Source organism: Nanorana parkeri, unplaced genomic scaffold (assembly GCF_000935625.1).
Source record: "Nanorana parkeri isolate BGI_ZX_2015 unplaced genomic scaffold, ASM93562v1 scaffold404, whole genome shotgun sequence".
NCBI lineage: Eukaryota > Metazoa > Chordata > Amphibia > Anura > Dicroglossidae > Nanorana > Nanorana parkeri.
In genome coordinates this window covers 201,093-228,788 of record NW_017306672.1, presented here as the reverse complement: position 1 = coordinate 228,788, position 27,696 = coordinate 201,093, and positions in this window count along the sequence as shown.

Sequence of the window (27,696 nt, the reverse complement as noted above, 5' to 3'; positions counted from 1 at the left end):
TAAATGCCTGTCCATGTTCTCTGGCAAGGGTAGCTAAACTTCAGCCCTCCAGCTGTGGTGAGATTACGAAATCCCATCATGCCTCTGGGAGTGATGCCTGTGGCTGTCAGTGTTGCAGCGCACAATGGAATTTGTAGTTCCACAACTACTGGAGGGCTGGAGTTTGGCTACTCCTGTTCTATGATTTGGTGGCAGCTATCACATGTTTGTTTCCCTTTCACACAGCATACCTACAAATATTTGTTTTAAACTTATTTCTTGCCTTTTAGCTGTTTTGGAGGAGGCCTTTCACCAGACTGCAGGCTATTCTGAATAGTTTGTGAGTGGGTCTGTCCCCAAGACAAAGAGAGTGCAGATTACATTTCCTCTTGTTAATATACAACATGCTAGATCTATAACCCTTTGTTGTGAATATTTGGAGCATAAATCCTTTGACTTTGTCTATCTTGTTGCCTTTTTTTCTTTTCTTTTTTCTTCTCCATTTATGTAATTTGTTTTAAGGGCAGCCCAAACTATGTTTTTACTAGTATTGTTAGGTTTAATGATTTCACTTTTTTCATTTTTTTCTGAAAGAAATAATGGTATTTTTATAGGGCTTGTTCACACCATGTCCAGACCAGATTAGTTTATATCTGCACCTGCAATGCATCCCAATGTATTCCTATGATATCTCTGGGCTCTGTTCACACCAATGCAGTTCGTTCTGGTGCGTGGGGGGGAAAATGCTGCATGCACTATTTTTTTGGGGGGGGTCTGGAACACACCTAAATGCATCAATAATGCATGCAAAGGCACTGGACTGCACTAGAATGCCCATTAGCAAAAAAATGCAACGGAACGCATCAAAATGCTGCAAAAACGCGCTGTATTGCGTTTGCAGATCTGCTCCAGATCTGGTCCAGACATGTTGTGAACAGGCCCTCAGAGCTAAAATGATATACTTGCAGACCCGGCGCTACCATATAGGCAAGTCAAGCAACTGCTTGACGGCGCAAGCGGGGGGTGGGGAAATGCGGCTGCTCTGATCACACCTGTCAGCGCTCCCTCTCTTTCCTCCCGGCCGCTGCAGCTTCAGAGCGGCCAGGAGGAGAGAGAGTGAGCGCTGACAGGTGTGATCAAAGCCGCCTCTCTGAGCTGAGGAGTGGCAGGTTAGTTCCAGCCCCTCGTCAGGAAGGTCTCTCTCACCCTCCCCGTTGGCTACTTTGCACGCCGGGTCGACAGTGAGAGGAGAGCTGCACTCGCAGCCCTTCCTCTCAGCTGTCACAGGAGTTCGAGCACAGTAGTGCTGTGCTCGAACTCCTGTATTGAGGATGACATGTTCAATAAAGAGAACCTGTCACTTCCAACTGCTATCACACAGGGGTTTGTTAGCTCTTGTGATAGCAATAAAGTTAAGTGAAAAAAATAAAAAATTAAATAAATAACAATTGATAAAAAATGATAAAATAAACAAACATTTATGAAAAAATAAGTTAAAAATAATAATTAAAATGATAAAAAGTAAAAGACAGTAAGATTAAAAAAATAAAGAAGTTAACAAATAATTAGAAACAAATGATAAGGCAAAATTAGAGGTGCACCGAAATAAAAATTTCAAAACCAAAACAAAAATGCTCTGTCGGCTGTGCAGGCAAAAATCCTTGCATCGGCCCTGTATACTTGCAAGGGTGGCAAAAGTTGGGACTTGTGCAACATGTGTTTTTTATAAAAGAAAAGTGTGTGTTAATCAATGCTTAATCCAAAAAGTCTAGTGTGAAGGAGCGCTTGCAGAATAAGCCCATCTGTGTGCATAAATATTCTGTTATGTTGGCTTGGGCAAGAAAATATATTTATGGAAATTCTGTGAAGTTGCAACCCCCACACCAGAATCAGACAGTTCTCTTCCATCTGCTCCCATCCCCGTGTCCTGGAAATAATGCTTTTAATGTAAAAAGTCAGGGAGAAAATACTCTGTGTAATTTGCCTGATTCTTGGCTCCGGGATAATGCCGGGCTCAGTCTATTGACTGTAATTACTTCATGCAATGTACATCAACTGGCGTGTCTATATTTTGTGAATGGTGCTTATAGGAGATATTTCAGCATTGTATCTAATAAGGTGAGGTGGCATTCTTGTAACGATCTCTCCCTCTCCGTTTTGCCATTGTGTAATGTGTTTCCTTGTTGCATTATTTGCTATGGATGTAAATAGAAAGCTTGATATTGGTTTGGACATGAGTGCTAAGCCTTAAAGAAGCTTTGTATTGACAGTTAAAGGACATCTGGCATGAAAGGGATACGAAGATAACTATGACCTACTGAACAGATTAGATTTGCATAGAAACATTTTATTGTGTTGGCCAATGTACCATTCTTTGAATGGTAAAAATAAAAAGTTTACTTGCTTTTAAAAAAAAAAAAAAAAAATCTATATGCGTGCTCATTTGTATCTGGGTTTTTTGTTTTGTTTTTTCTTCTTACACACTTTTTTTTTCAATACCACAAAGTCAATGTAAATATTCCACATATGCCCTGGAAGTCTCTATGGCCCGAATTCTCACTTCATCAGTGATATGCATTTGCGAATTACCTTCTCATCTCTAACTTTGGTGGACATGGTCACCAAAGGGCCCTTTTGTGTGGGAACAATTTTTGCCCCCCCTATTCAACTACTACCCAGACTAAACAGATTTCCGGTGTTTAGATAGATATAGATTTGGAGTAGTTGTTGTGGTAGTCTGAACTGTCTAATTTTCTGATAATATGCATCTAGGGTCAAACAGCGAAGACCACCTTCACCTTTTACAATACTTAAAGGGTTATTAAACCCTTGCATGTTTTTGCATATATAAGGCTAGCAAGCAGTAGATATTTGCAAAACGATTAAAAAAAAAACTTTTTCTAAGCGTTAATTACCTGTGTCTCCGCCGCGCGCACCCGTCCGAACATCTGAAAATTTCTCGGGTGGCCGTAAAGGATCTTGGGGCGGGCACATGCGCAGTTCAGATGTTCGGCCGGGAGATGAGAGACACAAGGTAAGTCTATGGAGCAGCGTGCACCCGCACAGACTCTGTGGGACATGAGCGAAGAGGAGGACAGAGGAGTCGACGCTGGATCGGATACCAGCACTGGAGGGACATGTGAAAACTACACTAAAGAAAATGATCAGATTAAGAGGCATGATTTAAGGTAAGTCCCTACACTAACATAGGGGGTGGGGGGGGGAAATTAGCCCTTAATGTCACTTTAAAGTAAAATTGCAGCCAAAAATAAGATAAAAATCAAAAGCCCATTAAAAGATAAAATTACAAAAAATTCTCTTTTTTTGAGTATTCACACCTTTCAACCAGAGATTTCCTGTGCCGTAGTTATTTTTGCCACTAAACATACTCGATCTAATGTCTGGAATCGTTCAACCCACTTCCTCCCTACCCAGGCTGTCCTTTTTCTGCCTCTGCCAGTGGCTGGACAGTAAAATGAAAAGTATCAAAGTTTGGCTCAACTCCTACTCAACTCCAGGAGGCTGATAAGTCAAATTCAGGTACTCGCATTCCATAAAATACATTTATTGATATATTAATGATTTTACAGGGCTGTCTTTTATATCTAAAAGTTTGGCTTAAAAAAAACATTAGTTAAGTGCTGCATTTTTAATGACCAATCCCCTTTTATTTTTTTTGTAAAGTTTAATTGCATATACCTTTTTAGAAGTGAAAGAACTCGCTGCCACTCTGTGCATGGGGTTTTTATCATTTAGTCGCTTGCTTGTGAGTGAATGGGCATACATAAATTACATGTGATTCTTGTCTTTTTTTATATCCTAATACAGCATTACAAAGGTGGCCAATGTGCTGGCATTCCCTTACTGAACGTCCAAAAGAAGATTTTTGTACTTGCCATAGTCCATTGAGGATTGTATTATGTCTTGGACATGTGTATTATACTTTTGCCTACAGGAAAGCTGGACACTGGCAAAATAGAAAGTTAAGCCAGCCCCTGGATAAACCCACCTCCAACCATCATGCCTGTTTTTTGAGCAAACAATACATAAAGCCAATCGCACATAAAGGGTCCATGCCCCTTAATGGACTTCAAGAAACAGATTTTAAGGCAGTATAAAAACCTTATTTTCTTTATAGTCCAGTGAGGGACACAGGATCATATTAAAGGAGAACTATGGGGTTAGGGCTTTTCCCCATAGTTCTCCTTAGAATAACGGGAGGACACAAACTAGCGTCCTCCCGTCACCCTAAGCTCAGTATACCGCGAGCTACAGCTCGCGGTATACTGAGACGCCGCAGCTGAAGCGGATCCCGACAATTATGTCTGGATCCGCCCAGCTGCGTGAGTGACAGCTGGCTCTGCCTATCTAGAGGCAGAGCCAGCTGTACCCTCCCCCGTCCGATCCGCCAGTCAGCGCTGGAGGATCGGAGCGGGCAGGGGGAATCCAGCCCCTCCCCTGTCACAGCAGAGAGCTGTGACAGGATCGAGAGGTGAGAGAACGCCTGTATGTGTTCGCTCACTTCTCGATCTACTGAGCCGACCTGTACAGTCTCATTGTTACAGGTTGGCTAGAACTATGAGGTGAGTGAAAAGCACTCACCTCATAGTTCTCCTTTAAGTCTTTGATGTGTGTTGTTCAAAAGCATTCCATCTGAGGGGTGGGCAAAGACGATAAGAAATACAGTAGTTGAATTTTAGTAGAATCATTGCCTTAAAGAAGGTTTGATGGAGAAGAATGTGCCAACATATAAAGGGACATTGCAAAGGAAATCACACAAATCATCATCCTGGTATCCCAGATCAGTGCAGATAATACCAAGAGGGAAAACTGGTACCTAAATGAGAAAGGAGCCTAACAATGTGAAGGAGATCCAATCATCAACTTTCAGGAAAGAGGTGGAATGACTATTTTACCAACTGGTGTAAAGTTTTAAGGCTGCCAACCAAACCCTCCACTTCAAGCAAAGGAAGCTATGGCAGGCAAGATATATCTATAAGAAGAAACTGACTACCGTAGTATGTAGATCACGTGTAACTCTTGATGTCAGGGAGAAGGGAACACCTTAAAAAGGATGTTCCTAGAAAGAAAGATAAGGGACAGAATCAATAGCAGAGATAGGGTTAGGAATCCCCTTATGAGCACAAGGAATAAAAACTCAAAGTGAAACTGAAGAAGAATTTTCCAATAAGCAGGGCTCAAAAAGGGCTGATTGACTTATTGTTCAGTTGAGGAACCAATTTATGGAGAGTCACAATCGGTAGAGGGTTCCAAGACTATCCTAGAGATCTTCAATTAAGGTCGATGGGAGAGAATCTAATATAGAACAAAAAGTATAGAACCCTCTTTGCAGGAAATGTGAAGGTGTGGAACTATGTTCAGGGAAATATATCTAAAATATTACACTAAGGGGAGCATAGAATAGGAAGCATCAGGGAGGATAAAATAGTCCATGCCCTGGGTAGGAAGTAAGAATTACCAGAGTAAACTGAAGTATTTGGTGCCACATGAGTAAGGGAGTAGGGGAAAATAGTTTCTGCCCCTGTGTGGAGGCACAAAATCCCTATAGAGTGGGATAGGGCTTGAAGATGGTCAAACACGTTAAGGAGAACAATCCAAATGATGGGAAATGAACTCCATAGCAGATAGAAGTTTGAGAGTAGGTGGGATAACACACTCAATGTTAGATGGGTATCAGGGTATTAGATTACAGAGAAAACTCAATGCATTTTGGAAAAAAGTGTAGTTGGGAACAAGAATGTCAGAAGAGGAAGTTGAGTGTAATCCCTAAACTTAACATAATTTACCTGCTTGATATGTATGTGAATGACTAAAGTGTCTAGAGAGGGCTGAGACCTCTCATCAACAAATTCCATTGCAAATGGGAAAAGCTCCTTTTTAAATTGTCAGTGGAGAGCAGTTTTTCAGTTCTTACAAATGATGGTTTTTACAAAGAGTATATAATGGAAAGGTCTACAAGTCCCAATACCTGGAACAGCAGGCTGATCCTCTAATTGCAGGATAGCATGAACTGCATCAGGGGATCAATCAATGCTTGTAAAACAGAGTTATATGGGATGTGCTGAAAAACAGGCTCCTCAGGAAAAGGCTGTGAAGACTCTGAATCAGAAATAGTAACAGTAACTTTAGGCCCACTTGGGGGTGAAGGTACGGTAGCGAGTTCAGTGGAAGAATGCTCCAGAATGCGCTTACAACACCAGAAGCCATGCTGCGGCTCACAACCTGGAGAGTGCTAGATAGCTGACTGTTCGTGGCACTTCCAAAAAAACCCACTGTACTAAGCTTAAGGTTGTAATCTCAATCAAATCCTGACATCTGAAAATACAGCGGGGTGTGCATACATCCATGTAAATGCTGACACGGTTCAGGCTAGATGGCCTGAACCATTCACTAAATTAATCTGGAGAGACTTGGTCACTGTTGCGGTTGTGCCACAACTCTAGACCAGGAGAGCACCCTATGGTTAACTTTTTCACATTAGACCGAAGTCTGGAAAGTGCTACCATGCAGAGTTCAGTGAGTGAAGGTAACACCAGACTAACCCATAAATTACCAAATCAGTGAGGTGTGGTTAGGGATTCCAAGCTATAAGGAGGAAATACCCTTATGCGTCAGTCTGAAGGCTTTACTCTCAAAGTAGACAGACTGGATCACGCAAGCAGCTTTACCACAACTGTGGATTTGGAGACAAAAACGTACATTACATAATGTCTGGAAAGTGCCAAAATACAAAGCCCAATGTGGCCTATCTTGTCAGTCTGCACCAAGTTCATAGGCTCAGAAATAAAGTTAATTATTCAAGGCTGGGTCACACCAGCTGCAGTGTCAAAGTTCTGCACACAGGTCTGGAAAGCACCACAATGCAGAGCCCAGTGCCTGAAGGTCATATTGCAGTCTGTTTTGACCCTTCCACGGGTTTACTCACGGAGTAAGTCTTTAGAGACTGTGTGACACCAAAGGCTGTGCCATGGCTCTTGACTCTGGTAGAGAACCCTGTGGCTAACACAGTACACTAAGGTCTGGGCCCATTCCAAGCTAGTTTTGCAAACTTCGGTTCAGCAGGGTTCACGCATGACCTATTTCTGAGGATATACAGATTTCACTAGTTGCTATGCAGAGACTATCTAAAGCAGCTTGGTTTAAGGTCTTGAAGTTGCCAAAGAAAAAAAAATACACGGTTTTGGTAGAAGAGAAAAATCGCATGAAAAAAATATTAGATTTTGCCCACAGCAGATCTGAGGAAAAGGCATCCAACCTCCTAGGACAGTGGTGGTGAACCTATGGCACGCGTGCCAGGGAGGGCACGCAAGGCCCTTTCTGCTGGCACGCGAGCCCAGGTTCAGGGACCACCAATTGAAATAGATCCAGCTGACCCGGATCGTCACAATCGGGCAGCGGCGGCCAATAAACAGGCAGGTTAGATGGCTGCTTCCTCCTCGCTAGGACCCCGGGAGGCCCCCGCGAGCGGCCGTCTAATCTGCCTGTTTAGAGGTCATCGCCGCTGCCTGTTTGTGACCGGCCCGACTACAGAGGCGATCCGAGCCTGAGAGCCGCACAGTCCCCCCCAAGAGCCGCACAGCCCTCCCCCATGAGAGATACATGGATGAGAGACCCCAGGGATGCAGCCCACCTCCCTGCAAAACAGGTAAGCAGGAGAGGGGGCAATGTTTTAATTATTCATTTTTATTAGTAGTTCTGTGTGTGTAATGTGTGTGTGTTTTTAATAAGTGCGGTTTATGTATATGTGTTTTATTGAGTGTATAAGTGCCCATTCATACTGGGCGTTTTATCGCGCGATTTCCGCCGCACGATATCGCAAGAAGTCGCCATCCAATGCTTTTCAATGGAGCTGTTTTAATGTACAGCTTCATGTTGCCCGTCGCTCATGCAGGACCCTTTTTCCCGCGAATGTCGCGCAATTTTTGCATGTAGCTCGACGGTGAAGGTCGTGCGATCGTCATTGGAACGTCACCTGAACAGTCACGCTATCCCGGAAGATCTCTCATGGAGCCTCTGTTAAACCTGAAAGTAGTTCTAATCAATCCCCACTACCGTTGTCAATCCGAGTTTTACCCAATCCGTTGCAGAGGGATTCAGTTTGATTCATAAGAATATGAAGGTTGGATCTAGAAAGTCTAATCGCCAATGAAAATACAAATTGTTTATGCTCTCCGCTGCGTCTGCCCGCTCCACCCCACAACTATGTCCACTGCCAGTTCCATTCCTTGAAAATGTTCCAGAATCTCAAGGATCCCTCGTTAAATCCAGCTGCCGTCTGGCAGCTCATTAGTTTTCGTATAATCCAGGATGTAGTTTATATAACGTGCGCCTTTGATGTTCTGTTTGTGTGTAATCATATCTTCCTAATCTCCTCAAGGATGGAATAAAACTGCAGTAATCATTTGAAAGGGAAGTGACTCTTTACAGTTCTTAAAATGAGATTGTAGCTGTACACTTAAAGAGTTCTGCCCCTAAATAATTTTTGCTGATTTACTGATGACAAAATTGTTTTTTAAAGACTCAAGATAACGAAATAAGTTAGTAAACTGCTAATACCATCCAGGAAACATTGCATCTGTGCAGAAATAAGAAAGATTGCTGAATTTACTGTAACTAAAGAAGTTGAGCCCTTGAGCCAGATTATACCTCTGGGTGGCACTGCAGTCTCTTGCCAATCATTTGGAGAATGATTTAGGAGGAGTGGAGTTGGATAAGGAGTGTGAATAAAGTGTTTCTGAATTGGCACATATAATCAAAGGGGTAGTGCAGGTCCAGACAAGCATCACTAGAATGGACAGGTATATCAAGTTGTAGGTTGTCCCTCTGATTTCAGAGGCAGGGTTGGGAATGTTTGGTTGTCGGGCATAATCTCAGGTTGGGAAACTGGACGTTCCAAAAGACCTGCTTGCTGGAGAACTATATAGATCTTCACAGTGGGGCAGCCTGGTGCACAAAATTAAAGCCAGTGTATGGAGGCACTGTGTAGGTATGATGCGTCATATGTACCTCTTTATCACAACCTGTACAGTACAAACTGAGCTCATGATGAAAAAAATTATTTGTGGAGGTTGGTGAAAACTAGAGATGAGGCTGGGCTTGGTGCAAACCCAGTTCACCAGAGTTCACCCAAGCCTGCTCAGAACTCTCTGCTGCCACCCCCTCCTCCTGACCCATTCCGTGTCGGCAGTTATGGCAGGGGTATTCCCCACCTCTTTGTGATGTATAGCTGCGGTGCAGGAGATGCGCCTCCTCGCAGCTGATTGGGTCGGGAGGAGGGGACTTGAGTGGGCTTGGGCAAACTCGGGTGAACTGGATTTGCACCAAGCCCAGCCTCATCTCACGTGAAAAAACACATTTTAAAGTGATCTATAGATCCAGAGATATAGGCAGTTGAACATGGCAGTAAACTTCAAGCCTCCCCATTGGTCCGTAATGCACTCCATCATATTACATGGCCAATGGAAAGGCTCAAGTGGTGAGGGGTGCTGGGGTTAAACTTGACTTTTACGGAGTCATGATGTACATATAACTTAATTTACCTAAATGTCTGGGTCTACTAATCAATTTTTACCTGTCGGATTTTACCTCCTATGCATCTTTTTTTTTCTTTATGTATTCAGTCTTATTTGTCCAGATTTGTAACTAGTTTACCTTATATTGTTGTACTTCCCATATGACTAGACTGTCTTTAAAAATATATAAGCAGTGTATGTCACCAGCACATTTTTTTATTCAAAAGGGCTTAACTGAAGGAGTCACCATATTATTACATAGTATTTATATAGCGCCAACAGTTTGCGCAGCGCTTTACAATATAAGGAAGACATTACAGTTACAATACAATTCAAGACAAGATGGTAAGGAGGGCCCTGCCCCTGAGGGCTTACAATCTAAAAGAAGAGAGGGAAATGATACATGAGGTAGCTGTGGGAATGAATTATGTGAGAATGTGAAGGTTCAGTGGTTAGGTTGAGGTGGGATAGGCTTCCCTGAAGAGATGAGTCTTTAGGGAACGCCTAAAGGCAGTCAAGGTGGGAGATAGACGGACAGGTTGGGGTAAGGAGTTCCAGAGGATGGGAGAGACTCTAGAGAAGTCCTGGAGGCGAGTATGGGAGGAGTGGACAAGGGAGCTGGAAAGCAGGAGGTCAATGGATGAGCGGAGGGGACGTTTAGGGTGATACTTTGAGACAAGGTCTGAGATATATCCGGGGGCAGAGTTGTGGATGGCTTTATAGGTGACTGTTAATATTTTGAATTTTATCCTCTGGGCGAGTGGAAGCCAGTGGAGGGATTGGCAGAGGGGGGATGCAGACACTGAGCGGTTGGTAAGGTGAATGAGTCTGGCAGCTGCATTCATGATAGACTGAAGGGGGGATATCCTGTGTAGTGGAAGGCCAATGAGGAGGGAGTTACAATAGTCAAGACGAGAGATAACAAGGGAGTGTATGAGTAGTTTTGCGGTGTCATTGGTGAGGAAGGGGCGTATTTTTTAGATGTTACGAAGGTGAAGGCGGCAGGATTTGGATAGCGATTGGATGTGGGGAAGAAAGGTGAGGTCCGAGTCAAGGATGACACCTAGGACCTTGGCATGGGGGGAGGGTTGGATAGTTGTGTTATCAATCACAACTGAAATGTTGGGGGAAGGTGCACGGGGTGGAGGAAATATCATGAGCTCAGTTTTTGAAAGGTTGAGTTTTAAGAAATGTTGTGACATCCAGACTGATATGTCATTTAGTAGATTAGTGACACGCAAGGACACTGAGGGGGAGAGTTGTGGAGTAGAAAGATAAATTTGAGTGTCATCCGCATAGAGATGGTATTGGAAGCCGTGTGAGGTTATTAGTTGACCAAGGGAGGAGGTGTAGATGGAGAAGAGGAGGGGCCCAAGGACTGAGCCTTGGGGGACCCCTACAGAAAGAGGAAGAGGAGGGGAGGAGTTAGAATTTTAGGTGACCCTAGTGAGATGCCACGAGCAGCCCTGTGAGTATCTAACTTCACAATTATTCTGCTTTGCTGTATAATGTATTGCTCGGATTTGTAATTCCTCTACAGCTTGGAGTCAGTGGCAGAACTACCAGATGTGCAGCATTTGAGGCTGGGACCAGGCCCTGGCACTCTACTGCTGTCCTAAAATCATTGGTCTGTATTGTTTTAAGAAAAACTGTCACAGGACACTAAAAAAAAGGTATTGGTAATTGGTATCGACAAGTGCTTGAGGAAAAGTATCGGTACTCATACTCTGGAAAAAATGGTATCGGTGCATCCCTAGTGACTATATATATATTAAAAAGACACTGTTACTTTGCCCATTTTAGCAAAGCACAGTGCCTCCTGATGGCCCACCAGCAAGGCATACTCATTCATCCGTATTCCTTTGCTACCTTCATCCTGTAGGGCCTTTGCTGTAGGGCTTCCTGGTATGGGGGAGCATGTGAGCCAGTCTTCAGGCCAGAAACTGTTATGGGGGTTAGGGTGGGTTAACGATGTAATTCAACCAGGTAGGTTCCATCACTCAAGATGGACACGTGCAGTGGAGAGGTGGTGGAGTGTGAATCAGTGATTCTAAATTCATGTGGACGTGAGCTATTAGGAGGGACTGTCACTCTACCCTGAATGGGCAAGTAACAGTGTTTAAGCCTATTTAAAAAAAACACCTTTTCACAAGTCTCCTCTCTCAATCTAATTCCTTTTATTTGTTGCATTTAGAAATCAAACAGTGTAAATATGCGCGTTGTGGTCTAGAACAATGAATTGGATGCAGATATTAGACGCTAGTAGATGCTATTTATAGACCGTCTTTCATGGAATTGCAGTCTGCTGTAGGCCTGCTCTGTTTTATACATGGCCAATTTACTGCTGTGATTTATTGCAACAGATGTGCAAAGCAACTTGAGCAACTGCTTTGTACTTGGGCAAAGAACCAAAGCAGCTATAATCTAAATCTATTCTATTATGCTTATAGGAAACCTCTGCAAAATTTCCATATCCATCATTTTTGATGCCGAAAAATCATGTTACGGTAAGTTTTCTGGTCCTTTGCAAAGACCCCTGTACCTCTTCTCTTATGGTGTGTCATGGGCTAGGCTGTCTTTTTCATTCCAGCTTCTCTGTACAGTTTCCAAGTGACAGAAAACTGTATGTCCTAATAGGCTTGGGACAGAGTGAGCTTCCTGTATGCTCAGCTGCACATGCGCAGCTCAGTGCACAGACCCAGCATGCCTGGGAGTTACATCAGCCGGGCCCGGCCAATCAAGCAAATACTTGAAACCCGGAAGAAAACCGAGCCCCAAATGTGAATACCAGAAAGGGAGTAGTGTGACACTGGAGGGGATCAATTTGGCATGTAGGTCTGCCATAATGTACTAGTATGCTATACATTATGGCTAAAAGGGCCTTTTTTTTGAATTAATAGCTGTACTTCCACTTTAAGTGAAAAACACAAGACGGTGTCAGCACACTTCTATATAGCCAATATTATTGAATTCTGCTTTTATTTATCCACTCATCAGCAGAAAAAGTCTGTTTTCTGTTTAAATTTGCTTACAACTTACATACATGCTTAAATTATATCAGGTGCAGTATGGTGGCGTGTGGGGCTCACAGCCCTAAACAACCCTAGTGGTGCTCAGCTTGGAGACACAGGCCGCATTCTCAGGTGAACTTGCTCAGAAGGTGTTATTGATGTATGTGATGGCTTTGGAAGTGACAACCAGCTGTCCGCCAAGACATGCCACAGAGAAAGGAGTCATCCACCTTTGTATGTTTGAGTCAAGTTATCCATATTAACAATTCAAAGCAGCATTTTTTATTTTTTTTTATCAACACAATTGTGAAATAGAGATGATGATTCGGAAAAAAAACTTGAGACCTGCTTGATGCATCAAAACTACACATTGTAGATCTAACATAACCCCAGCCACACCCCTCACTTAGTGGAGCTGCCCCTTGCCAATGTGGGGAAAGGCACCTTTGGGCCTCGGCCAACATCCATGACAAACTGTTTGCCTATCTATATGGCCATTGCTTTTTGCTGAATATCCGATGCGATTTCTCAAAAGCAAGCCTCCATCAGCCATCTAAGGGGTATTCTTCTGAACATGGGTATCATTTTTTATGAGCAGATATGGTGAAGATGAATACAATTTTGATGGTTGTGAGGTGGTCCCCAAGGCATGGTCCCTTGATTGCTCCATTGGTGGTGCAGAGACGGGAGGGGTGTTATCTGGATGGGATTAAGATGCCATATACTACATATATTTCCCTAAAACCTGTATATACTATCAGTCCTGAAAGATCCATAATCAACACTGTGAAACGTGTCAAGTCATCATATAGTTTAACCCTCCCCACTACTGTGATGGTTGTGTATTTTAAATACTTTTTGGTATAGCTTTTTGAAATTTCTAGGATATATTAGAAGGGTACCATTGGTGGGCTCTTAAGATGTCACTCATCTCTGTCAAACAAAGAAAGCTTTTTATTGTTTTTAACATTGTACATTAATGTCTGTTATTTATGTCAAATAGATTGACATGTCTCTATTGAAAGGTATGATTGTATCATTGTAGCACCTGAAAAGTCCTATTGATCTCCCAGAATTCTGTCAAAAAATATGGCTACAGGCATGCAGATTGTATACACAGCTGGTTATGGGACCACCTGGTGTTCTCCACAGTGTGTTACAGTAATGGCATTCGAAGAGTCATACTTGCCACCTGGCTGTTCTGGCTCTTGCTTGTATGTCTGAGAGCACGTGTGAGCCCTTGTGGGCTATTCAGCCCTATTCGGCCAACTGGAAAGTAGTCGCAAGCCCTTTTACCCAATGCTATGCTAAATTAAATAAACCTTGCAGTGCATCAGCCCATGTAGACAAACACCGGTATGTGCCAAAAAGTATTGCAGCCACATAAAACTATAGTTATGTCCTCCCATCTCTCCGTATACGCCTGGAGGGTACTCGCCTACAGATTGAGACTCTGTTAATGGCTTTTGGAAGTATTAAGCGGGAATTAGAAACGGACCATGAGGATCAGCAGATGTAGACTTGTGTGTCGGGCCAATATTTCATCATGTTCTTTGCTAGAACTGTTTACAAACAATTCCTCCGTTATTCCTCCTTTGTATCAACTTTTTGTTTTAATGCCCTTTGATTAATGAAATGCCTCCGGGCTGATTGGAATGCTTCGGTAGATTTATCTTCTTGACGTAAAAGATGCTGCTTATGTGACCAGTTTTTTTATAATTATTTTACTGGAGGAATAATAAACAATTTGTTGCTCCTAATCAAGATTGTAATTTACTAAATTTGATCATTGTAAGCGTCTTTTTATTTTATTTTTTATTGTATAAAATGATGGTAAATAATTGATGCCATAAGAATGAAACTGTGAACCTTTAAGGCTGAACTGCAGGATATAAATCCAAATTGTATGCACCAAATGCTATTACAAACCCAGATATTGCCTTAAGTAGCAGTGACATCATCACTGGGCTGTATATAGCCTGTGCAGGGAGCAGAGCTATGGCCCAGCAGGACTGACCACTACAGTCCTCCTGTAGTTGTCTGCAGGCAGGGTGGGGACCAGACCAGTCACCGTGCACAAGGAGGGAGCTACAGTGACCGGTCTTTATTACGGGAAGCTCCTGCACAGCAGCAAAGTTTCACACTGGATCTAAAAGAAATACACAAAGCTTCAATTTTTACAATGTTTGCTGATCCCAGAGTTTAGCTTTTAAAATGTACATATCAAATGACTTGCATATTTACCCATATAACTTTACTAGCTGTGCATACAATTCAGCATGTGAATGCATTTCATGCACTGATGAGGTTATTTGTGTCCAGCTAATCTCACTTACATGAATATCTAAATCTTTATAACGGCTTTTTTCCTCTTAATAAGAGGGTCAACAGTTCTAAACGTTACATTCTTCATATGCAGTGCATGCGTTTTATGGATAAATGTAAATGGCTCAGAAGATATTTGTGGTTTGATGAATCTCCTATGATCAGCTTCAAGGCTGCTTGGTGTGTTCAGGGCTGCCTGGCCTGTTCAGAACACTACAGCTCAGGGTTTGGAAAGCTTTAGGGCATTTGTAAAGCAAGGGTAGCAGCATGCAAGACCAAGCTCAAGACATCCAGTGGAGCAGGGGGTCGGCAACTCCAGCCCTAAACATTTTTTTTTTTTTTTTACTACAAATCCCAACTTGCCTCTTAGTCATGCCTGTAACTGTCAGTCTTGCAATGCCTCATGGGACTTGTAGTTCCACAACAGCTGGAAGAACGAAGTTGCCCACCCCTGCTGTAGAGACCTCACCCAAGAAGCATCCCAATGGTAGGGTGTCCCTATTAAAAGATTTTCCCTCTATACATGTTTGAGTGACAACTCAAAACTTTGGATTTTTCCTCACCTTTAGTTCCAGGGACAGTGGTCACCAGAACAAATAGAGGGGTTCATCTCGTAATGCACCATATCGAAGGACTGGTAATCTGCAATGTATTCCATTATTGTTCTCAGGTTTAGATGCAATTTAAGCAGGGCTGGATTAACATAGGGGTGGGTGAAGCTGCCGCTATAGGCCCGCCCCCGCAAATAGGCCCGGCCGACCTGGATCACCTTGGTATGCCCGATGGCAAAACGGGCGAGTGACCGGCCGCAGCGGCCCTCTATTCAGGCATATTGGGGGGCCGCTTGCTCCTCACTAGGGCCCCAAGGGGCGCCAGCGTGCAGCCCTCTAATATGCATGAATAGAGGGCCACCGCTACATCACTGACTCCAAGCTGTAGAGAGACTACAAATCACAGCCCAAGGAGGAGAAAGAGGGCCCTGGTGACCGTCGACATTTCCATAAAAAGGCCCAGCGAAATCCTCAGCACCAGGCCCATATGATGCTCTTATTCCAGCCCTGACTTTAAGCCCACTTTAACAATTGTGATTGACTTACAAGGGTCCACTTGGCCAGAGCTTGTTTGTACAGGAGCTCAAAGGTAATTTGTATCCTATTCTGGAACGTTTCCCATTTGATGCAATGGGTGTAATTTACCAAGACTAATATTGTGGCTGCCATTGTCGATTTCCTTATGCAAGTAGTAGTTGACTGGCTATAATACTGATCCCTTGGTGGCTTGTAATAAGTATACAGATCAAAAAAGTTGGAGAGGAGTCAGTGTGCAGAACCTACATACTTGTTCTGGGTCATCTAGTCCGTATATTGACATAAAGCTTCACAAAGTGAGCAGCGCTCAGCAATGGCAGCCACCATGTTTTTCAGTCAGGTTTCCTGTTGGCGTGCAGTGATAAGTGTTTAGTGATGACATGTTAATACTGTGCACTAGGTGACATTGTAAATGATGAGGCAATTAAGGCATGAGGCTGGAAGAAATGTATGGAATCCTGGTGGGTTGCTGGATGGGTTAATTGCTCTTTTACAAGTTATGATAAGCGGTGGAGGAAGTGGAGCCTAGTGTGTGTGTGTGCTTCTGGATGTGCTGCACATTTGCACTGCTAGGTATACAATATATATAGTATTTGGAATGCTCTTTGTATTGTTCTGGTTTGTTTTCTACTGAAAGGCCTGCAAATAAGCAATTTCGGTTACCTTTACTTCCTGGTCTGTACTAAAGTGCCTGCCGAAGCTTCAAGCCAGGACTCCAATAATTTTTATGTATTTCTATGTCAGTCTTTTTCAACCGGTGTCCACAAGAGGTCACGAGGGGTTCCATGATAGATCATGAAAAAAAAGCAAGCATTGCCGAACGATGTCATCACTCCTTGTGAAGGACAGTGACCGAGCCGTCCCATTAGAAATCCCATCAGAGGTCTTTCAGCCTCATCAGCAGCAGCCTGGTCAACTCAACTTTAAAACCCACCGAGTCACGCTGCATGATGTACAAATCTCCCTCCATTATGCTTATACACAACCGAAAGCTGATTCTGTCCTTTTCCCTATATATATATAAAAGGTGTCCTATATTTTGTTACTCTATGCAAAATACAGTAAATGTGTGTTGGTTATGGTTCCCTAAATGTTTACATTTACATATGGACCTTGCATTTATGACTTCATGTGCTGTACATACTGTATGTATATAAGCTATTTTTTGCTGCCCTCCATGTGTCAAAAACAGACGCCTCGGGTGGCAACCTCACTGACACTGAGCCTGATAAAAATGCAGGCTCAGGGGCAGCAGAGCTCATTGCGGCAGACACAGCAGCCGTGAGTTCTGGTCAGTGAAGCCGAGCATGCTTTTTTAACGGCATCACCACTGCACCTGTGTGAAATCAGTTCTGATGACATGACGCTTTACACTTTGGATTACAATACCTTTGGGGTGTTGGGGACATCTATCTACCAATATTGTCTGACGGTGCAATCCTCAGTCATTACAAGCACCCCCTCCTCGTTTAATTTGGGTTTTCCGGTAAGGGTGCAGCAAGACAACTCTACGTTTGTCTGTGTGAAAGGCACAGCAGCCAGAGCGGGATTTACTCTCCCTGCTGCCCCCAAGGCCAGGTTCCGCAATGCGCCCCACCCCCCGACATTGCCCCCCTACAAACACACATCAATGGAGAATGGCAAGCGGATGGCAGGGTTAGTTATACATTTTTTTATTGTTTCTTTACTTTTTTTTACATTTATTATCACTTTTTTATATATTTTTTTTATTTTACCTCTTTAAATTTTTATTTATCTTATTGTTTGCATTTTTATTTTTTAGAATGTGTTATCTTATTATTGTGAACCAAACTAACTTGCGCTAACGGAAATAGTAAAACTAAATTAAGATGGATTAAAATTTTAAATAGATATTAATATGACCCCGGAGCTAAAATTTCTAAAACCAAAAAGGTAAAAAGGTGCTGAACTCAGGCTAAAAGCCTACAGAATAATGGTGTAATGAAGTGTACAGTGCTAAATGCCCTTCAGGAAATTATTTAACGGTAGGGATCATATGGTGTCACCTCCGTGTCAAGCAATCGTGAAACAGTGTATATATAATAAATATTTGTGTAAAAACTTATAGTACGTTATAAAATGTGTCAGCAGGTGTCATAAAAGGCGTGTCATACATGAACCTTATTAAATAAATAAACAAAAATCTTCAAAGAACATGTGTCATATATGTGAAAAAAATATTATTGTGAAAACAATATTAAATAAATAAATAAACGTGTCATATATGTGAAAAATAAATATATCACAATATAAAACAGTCTGTGTTGTTTTCTTTTGAAAATAAGTAGAAGTATGCACTTATAATATAAAAAATGCACCCAAAGTTCTTAAAGCTCTCCGATCTTCAAAACAAAAAAAGCCCAGAAGAATGAGAATCAAAATCAAAAGAAATGTCCAATATTATGAAGTGTCCAACGAAAAAACGATAGAAAAAAAAAAAGGCAGGCAGGTCCCCTATAGGGAATGCACTCACCAGATCCCTGATGGTCGAAAGCCTTTATTCTTATCCAATGGAGGCCGAAGATGTATGTCCTCTTCTCCCGTTTGGTGAAAGCCTCAGGCTACAGAACCCGCTTGCTTCTCCGAGGTGAAGGGATTACAATCTTTGTTGTTAGGTCTCCTCTATTGGGTATCCATCCGGACAAAGAACACAAGAAATGCGCTCATAGCGTAGTAAGTTCAACTTTAATGGGTCCAAAATAATAAATACAGACAAACAAGCGCTCTATAAAAATTCCATAAAAATCAATGTGGAAAGCCGGCTAGTCACTCAATCTGAGTGCAAAAAGGACTGGAACAATGACGTAAAGGAAGGCCCGCCCCCGACGCGTTTCGTCACATGGACGTTCTCAAGGGATGACAGGTCTTATTATCTTATTATTGTTTATTTTTTTATAATTTTTCTTAATTTTTTAACAAAATTCTTATTTTATACTTTTTTTTATCACATTTTTATTTTTTTATTTATTAGTTTCTACTTATTTTTTATTTATATTTAATTTTTTAATCAATTAATTTTTTTCCACTTAACTTTATTGACATCACACAGAAAATAATAAGCACCTGTGTGACAGCATTTGGAGGTGACAGGTTCTCTTTATTGACCATGTCACCTCCAATACAGGAGTTCTAGCACAGCACTGTGCTAGAACTCCTGTGACAAGTGAGAGAGGAAGAGCACTGCTCTCCCCTCTCACTGTGTACACGGAGCGGCAGGGTTACTTTTAAGCCTGCCGCTCTGCTCACCGCATTGGCTGTCAGTGAGAAGACAGACTCGGCGGCGGAGCCTGGAAGACAGCCAGCAAGGTGTAACGTACCTCGGCTCCATGCCACGTCCCGTGTGCGTTCCAGCATGGAACGCACCAGACAGGGAAGCCGCCGAGGGTTTCCTCCCCCATTAGGGGAGGTACTATGCGCTCCACGCTGGAACGCGGAAGTGCGCCGCGGCCGCATGACGTCACGGCCGCGGCCTATTTAAACTGCCTGTGAACGCTGTAGGGTGTTCACTATTGGGTTTGCAAGCCCAAACAAACCCCAGGACCTTTTGCTCCAAGGAAGCCTGCCTCCACTTTCTCCAAGAGGACGAGCCTAGCAGCCTGCAGACCAGTGCATAAAAACGCAAGTACTTCTGAGTGCTCTCTGAGCCATCATATGGGACTTGAGAGGTCGTCCTCTATTATATTGGGAGATGTGCATAACTTATGGACTGCCTAAGCTATACTGCCTTGAGATCTGCATTTGTTGTATCTAGCCTGCTTAACGTAGAGGGACTGTGGGATTCATAAACCGTGCTAATACCAACTGTCTATATGTATATCTGGAGTTATATTAGGGAGACTGATTGCTCAGTGTAACTACTCACACTCCATATACTTAGGAACCATCTATCCATCGTGGGGTTACGCCCGAGTACCACTCACGCTACCTTTTTTGTGTTCTTTAGTTAAAACCGGCAAATGCAAGAACCCCAAACTCTCTGTCATTGCAAGAGAGTGACGCCTGGGGTTCATTGACTGAGTGCCGTCCAGTAATCACACCTCGATCCCTTGAATCCGCAGTTGCGATCCTGACCAAGCTACTTGGAACCAGCGGCTGTGACACAAGGAGAGAAGTGCGGGGGGGGACAAGCGCCGACTTCCTCATGCTACATTTAGCCCTGCTTTCAAAAAGCAGGGCTAAATGTAGAAAGCAACTTGGTGCCCGAAACTGCATGTTCCGGGCATTGGGGATTCCACAGACGCTGCCGCCCCGAGGCCAGGCCTCGGTGGCCTTGTGGGGAATCCGGGCCTGACAGTGGCCAGGCAGGGAGAGCGGGGAGTCAGCATTATTGAGCTGCACTGAGTACGGAGTGTCACATAAACACTCCGGCCTTGGTGCCTCCCTGAGTGTGGCCTCATGGGGGGCACAGCCCTGCTGCCCAGCATCACTTATGATGTTCTGTATGCTGGGTGTAATTCTTAATTTTGTGTTATGTCTGCATAAACACTGCTTGGTATCACTTCTCTTACATTCTCAGGTTGACATCTGTGCAGCAGTGCCCAGTAGGACCATGTTCACATAGTTAAGAAGTTGTAAAGTCCCAGCATATGCTTTCCTGTTATAACATTAGCACTGTAATAGGAATATACTAGAGTTGTTTTTCGATAATAGAATCAAAGCTTACTTGAAAAAATCCCTTTTATGTAGTGAGTGCTGCCTCTAGTCTGCCCATCACTTTTAACAACTCCCTGGTTTCCTAATGTTCCCAACACCTCTAGATTATTAGGAGTGGGACAGAATTTATGGAAATTAAATATAGAAATACAGATGTATTACTAGTTTTTGACAATAGATACCCTCAGTTTTGACAAGATGGGGGCTAATACTAAAAAGCAGAAAGTACTAGGGAAGGGCAGTAGCCTGACTTATGACACTGACGTATTTTGTACTACACCAGTACTAAACAGATTTTATTTTTTTTCAAAACAAGAATATTTACTTTTTGGGCACATTAAACAACAATTGGTAATAAAAATTGTAAAACAATTTTAAAAAGTCGTTTTACCCTACCTACTCTACTTATTTGCTTTACATTTGGAATCTTTTGCAGGGGAAGCAAACAAAAAATTAACTAATAAGTGGGCCAAAATAAACTGATTTTACCAAACATTTTCTACGCAAAGGAGCATCGACAATTATTATTGTATGGGGGGAAAAAGTAAAATAGCACTGCGCTTCACAAACTCAAAAAATATATTCCTAAACACAAAGTGATAAAACAATTTTGTGTTATCCTTAACACCTGCGTTGCACAATGCCTGTGCTAATAATACTTCAGTAAAAAAAACTCTTGGCCTAATAGTCTAGACACTATAAGCCATAACAAACATTGAAAAAAATATATTATTAAGTATTATTAGCACAGACATTGTGCAACATTTTTCTCAATTTTAGGAATACATTTTTTGAGTTTGTGAAGCGCAGTGCTATTTTTTCTTTTGTTCCTATTTTGGGTGTACTCGTCTATTAAGCACAGCTGCTTTTAGAGTGTTATTTGATTCCGAGCGCATTTTTTTTTCTATCTAAAATTATTATTGTATGTGTTTTATTTCCAACTTGCTGATCAAGCTAATGTTCTAGGAGCTGTAGATAGAATTTATGAGGGGTTCACCAAGTCCTGAATATTCTTTCATGCTTTCCTCCAGTAAAAAGGATGAGAAGACAGATACATTGCTTTGCCTCTCAACTGGCGTATGTCCATTGGTGGCTGTTTCCACAACTGAACAATGCATCCACAGCCACGTAGGCCACAGTAGTCTACAGCCTGAGCCTCCGTGTGAAACGTTTTCAAATCTTATTTATAGAGAAAGTCTGCATACTACTGATGGGACTTCCATCTTGACTATCTCTCAAAATGTATAAACAATGTCTACAGCTGCTTTCATAAGTAGACAAAGGCTGTCTGCCCATACAACCCCATTTAGTATAACCCGAGGCTTGAACACTTTTTGACAATTCCGCAGGATCTCCAATGAACTAATTTGGGCCTCAAAATATGTACATCAATTATACTCTCAAGGCACTTTAAAATTCTTTACTCTGTTAACACTTGGGCTGAAAATGCCAAAAACCGGGCACTTTAAATATCTCCAACTTGGACATGCTGCCACAGACCAGTTTGGTTGACGTCATGTAGGCTTTCACCCTTCCTTATTAAATATTGTTCTCCTTCAGCCATTCCTTCCGCTTCATAAAACTAAAAGACAAAAAGTTGACCCAAAAAATAATTTCCTTTTTTAAGACTAGCCACAAATTCTGGAGATAATAATTATCATAGTATTGCACAGAGCCGCACATGCACAGAATGCCCACTTACCATATAAGTGCCAGGTTTTAGGGGAACAGATGTGTTGATTGTCTCTTGGACGCTATGAAGAGTTTGGGTGCTGCGATTTTGGTTTTGTGTATGAGAGTGAAAACGTGAACATTGCTTGATCTGACGTCTTCATTATGGGCACAGGGAATATATGCTGAGCTGGAGTAGAAAGGAGAACTTTGAGCACAAGGAAAATGCATACAGCCACTTAACAGCTAATGAAGTCCCAAGTGCATCTTGTAGAAGAGGAATAGTGAGATTCATGCCCAGGCTTTGGGGTTTCTGAAGGACTACTGCCAGGAAAAAGTGTTTTTTTTATTAATTTTTTTTTAACTTGGTTGAAATAGTCCCATTAACCCATTATGCAATTTTCTCATTTGTATTTTTAAAAGTTTCTGTACCTTTTTTATTTTGTAATATGCACTGAAATCATTTCGGACATCTAGTTGCAATTGACATCATAGACAGTTCTTATAAAGGCTCCAGTAATTTGTGATTAAATAAAAAAAAATGAAACATGAACAAGCTTTGGTGCCACCTAAAGGTTGAGAGCAGTTACTTTATTTGCTCTGCAAGTCTGCAAACTTTCTAGTGACTATTTTTAAAGCAGACCTTCCAACTTTCTGAGAAGGGACACCTTCCAGCACAATGCATTTAGGCAACGGACACAATCCTGCCACATCCCCAATTATGCGGACCATTAAGAGTTTATATGCCAAAAATGATTGGTTTAACCCAGAATTTGTTTTTCTCACCATTACATTTCCTCTATACTAGCTTTTCCAAGTCGCGAACACGATAATAGATAAGATGAAGGTTTTAGTGCAGAATCACACTTCTGCTAATTAAGTAGAACCTTTTCATAGAGATGTGTTCATCACTCCAAAAAGAGGAACAACTTTAGAAGGAAGAGAGAGAGAGAAATTTGTTTCTAAATGAGGCACTGTCCTTCCAAATCAGAAATATTAAAGTGCATAAACTTGTGTGATTGAGCGCACCCCTTGCAGGCAAAAACAATTCTTGGGTGCTGCAGTGAAATGACAGATGGCGCCACCAAAGGGCAAATTCTGTAAATAGATATATCACCGGCATACCATCAATAATAAGCATACCATTTATTTGTCACCATGAGGTAAAATGGCGTTCCAGGGCAACTGGGGACCCCTTCCTCCTCCTGGTAGTAACAACAAACCCAAGTGCATACATGTCTGTGTATTTAAAGTGACATTAAACCCTCAGATTTTTTTAACATAAACCAATACTGTAATGTGTGCCTTGCTGTAATCCATGGTAGTTCCCCTTCTCTTTGCTGCTCTTCCTTTTAAATCTGTATCTGTTCTCATGCTTGGAGAGAACTTCCCTTTGCAGCTGAGTGCCTCTTCCTGTAGTGCTGGCTCAGGGTGTGAACCTTCACACAGACACCATGTATCCATTCCAGAGACAAGGCAGTCTGCTGCAAAACAGAAGTTCTGCCCAGCATGAGAAGAGATATGGATTTAAAAGTAAGAGCAGCAAAGAGAAGGAAAACTACCATGGATTACAGTAAGGCACACAATACAGTATTGTTTTATGTTAAAAAATCTGAGGGTTTAATATCACTTTAAGCCTTGTATGCACTTTTGTGTTTCTACCAGCCTGAGGAGAAGAGGTCCGCAGTTAGCCCGAAACATCGTTTTGTCCCGTGGAGGGTGATATTGCTATATACTTTTAAAGAAAAACTCTAGAATGGAAGCAAATTTTAATGATATTGTAATGGTATCTTAGAAACTGGGTCCTTTTATCATATGTTGTACAGCCTCCTTATGGTCTATTGTTTGTGGTGAAACTGCCCTGGGCTCAGTGAGAAGGTGTTGCTTAAAACGGTGACCAGGCTGACTTGCAATTTATAGTTTCAGGTTCAGGGCTATTCAAAAAATGAGGCTACTGGCAAATATAAGGAGAATCTGTGTTTATATTAAAGTTGCAACACTGCCAGCAAACCTGGAAAGTAGGTACCTAGAAGTGCCTGTATATACTTTGTCAGGTTCTAGAGCACCCTGGGTGCTTGAGTATGCTGATCTGGCCTTCACCCTCTTGAACCTGGTCACTAAGGTTGCCAGTAGTGAAGTCAGAAGGTGATAGACCAGGGCTTGACTTTTATGAACCAAAGTCAAGATTTTCATAACAGATCACTCAGGATTTAGGATTCCTAATAGCTCATTCTACTGAATGGTCTGTCAACTCACCAAGGTATGAAAGAACATACCTGCACTCTATTTGGCACAGCAGCATGCAAATATTACTATCTTGGCTTCATGTATTCATATTTCATATCTGCACTGTAGTGAAGGTGCATTATTATTTCCCTTATATGGGCTTTGGGATGCCATTCAAAATGAACACGTATACCAGTAAAACATGTGTTACTGCAACAAATGTGGGATAAAGGGTCTGTCTGCCCAAAGTGATATATCCATTATAGGTGGAATCTGGTGGCTTGATTCACCCCATAGTATCTTATATTTCATACAGAGTGTAGTGGCAGGATTCCCTGCCCAAAGTCCTGGCTTTATCCTGTCCACCTTGGAGTTTTGGCTGTTCCCCCACCTTTTGGGTGCTCTCACTTTTTTCCATAGAGTTAAGAGAAAAAGAAATCAGCTAGTAATGGCTTTAGTGGATATGACTGCGTGAGAACTCAAACACGGATATCTTCTGATTGGCAGCCACGTGACATAATGACAGTTTCTCAATCTGACACTTTGCCACATGAGGTCCATCCAATTATAGCTGGCAGGAAAACATGAACTAAGTTCTAATCAGAAGATAAACTGAAGGACCGAAGGGGGACTGTGTTCAGGCCAAATTATGCTACTGTGACATCAAAGTTGCTGCAAAACATAATCACTTTTTAATCAAATTGAAGTGGAGGAAATCCTGCGACTGGAATGAAGTATAAATATTCAGTCACCTTTTAAAAGGAAAAAGGCCCCCATTTTAAATATAGCTGAACTATACGGAGGTTGTACACAGGTTCGGAATCTATTTGCATATGCGCAGCTGGCTTCTTTTAATTAATTAATGGCCACGGAGGGTCTAATTTCCTACTCGTATGTTTTCTATTTTATTGATGAGCAGCTGTGTATTTCTGCATTAAGTGCTGTTTCGCAGCCCCAGAACAGGATGTGTATTTGGCAGCATCTTACCATTAGAAAATTGAAAAGCAACAGGATTTGTTCCCAGCGCAGTGAATCTGCAAATAGAGTGGACACAGAAAACCTCAAATGAAGCCACTAATTTGATAGAGTATGTTTGAAAGAGCTATCGCCAGGGAGGCAAGGCAGCGATTCACTCCTGCGCTCTATAGATAGGCTAATAATTTGTTGTGCTGTCAAACGGCAAATGCTAAAGTGTCCATAATGTGGAAAATGTACACCCATGAAACATAAGGTTTTGTGAATCTCTAATGGCAATTGCATGCTTTCTTCTTAGCGGTAGGAATTGGAATAATGTACCCTCTGATGTGAAATGTAAGGAAATCAGATGACGGGGGAGATTCTTAAAGCTGAATTGAAACCCTGCCGTGAAAGAAATGGGATGCCATTGCTGACCTGCTTCCTTAAATGCTAATTGGCTGTCATGCCAATTTAAAGTGTATGTATAGCATATGCAAGGAGCAGGTTCTCCCTGTGCTTGCGTGGGTTTCCTCCAGGTACTCGGGTTTCCTCACACACTCCAAACACATGCTGGAAAGTTAGTTGGCTCTTGTCTAAATTGGCCCTGTATGTATGCATGTGAGATAAGCACCTTAGATTGTAAGCTCTTTAAGGGCAGGGACTGATGTGAATATGCGCTGTGTAAAGCACTGCATAAATTGTCGGCGCTATATAATTACCTGTAATAAATAAAGAGCAGGTGAAGGGAAATATTCTAATAGGCAGCCTTGTTTGGGTGACAGCTTTCTAATAGCCATGATCTTGGTATAGCTCTTTTGAGGTTGTACCCAGCTTTCATAAACAAGCGATCGGGTAGCTGTAGGGCTTCCCGATCACTTACTGTATATGGTGCTAAAAAGGTTAACATCCCTCCACCGCCATTGCCAGCTCTCCTGGGCTCTACTTTACTTTCCCCGTGTGGGCCTGAGACTGGCACAGCAGGTCTCTTCCAATGGTTGATCTTCCCTCTGGTTACTGAATGCGGAAGAGATGAAGATTTTGTCACTTCTGGTTTCAGGCTGCTGTGGCCGGAGAAGAGGCTGGTGAAGCATAATCTGTGCTTTATCATCTTCAATGGGGTCCATAGATGAAATTATGGATTTAATAGATCCCTGTTGTCTCAAAAAAAAAAAAAGTTAAAAAAATTGTTACCTATAATTTAATTTACATCCCTCCGCCCACACGTACAAACACAAGTGCATTGGGTGGACCTATGTGCGAAAGTGAGTATTGGGCTGCAACATGTTGCCTATCACCTTGAACGTTTGAGTGAGAACAAACATTTTAAGGCCATCACTCACTGTTAACGCTAAATAAATCAGCGGTAAAGCATCGCTTATGGGCGATTTTGCATATTGTAGTTTTTGGCCTTTTCATAGGCATGCACAATTTTTTAATGTATGGTATCTGCCACAACCCTAAATTTTACATTCTATATTATGTTTGTGTTCACTAAAATTCATTTTACTACATTCTTTCCTAAAAATCTTGATGAACATTTTCAAAAATGCAACTAGCATTTCTTTTATCTACAAGGCCTCTGCTTTCAGAAAAGATATAATTGAGCGTTTACAGCAGTTTTCTAGCCAAAAATTCAGATTTTAACGTGTTTGTGCAAAAATTAAAAAAAATTGCTCTGGACCTGAAATAGTTAAACCTGCCAGGGGTCCTAACTATTTCCTACCCTAACTGATACTGGGGAGCTAAAACCTTTTTTGTGTTGGCTTTACATACCCTTTAATACTTTCTACACCAGTATGAATGATGTAAAGTCAGAGCTGCTCTGCATTGTTCTAATTCTGTGGCTGTGAAAGTTCTAAAGTGAGGCAGCATGATGGCACAGAGGTTGGCACTTTTTCTTGTAGCTTTGGCTGCAAAGGCCACCTTGGACACTATCTGCATAGTTTGCATATTGTCCTCATGTTTGCATATCACCTTTGTGTGCCTGAGTGCATGTTTACTTTATTTCCGTAGTAGCCTGGGCACACCAAAATCAAGCACACTTATGCCAATACCAACCTGTCCTTGACGGTTCTTTGTTGCTCTTTCCTTCTGCGTTTACCAAGCAGTCAGTGGGAAAGAGATAGGCCATGCAAGCTTTTGTTGGAAGTTGCATAAAAAAAAAAGACCAAACTGGATTTGGGGGCTCCTGGGTCACTCAATTGTTAGTAGTCATTCAGACGCTCAGAAAAT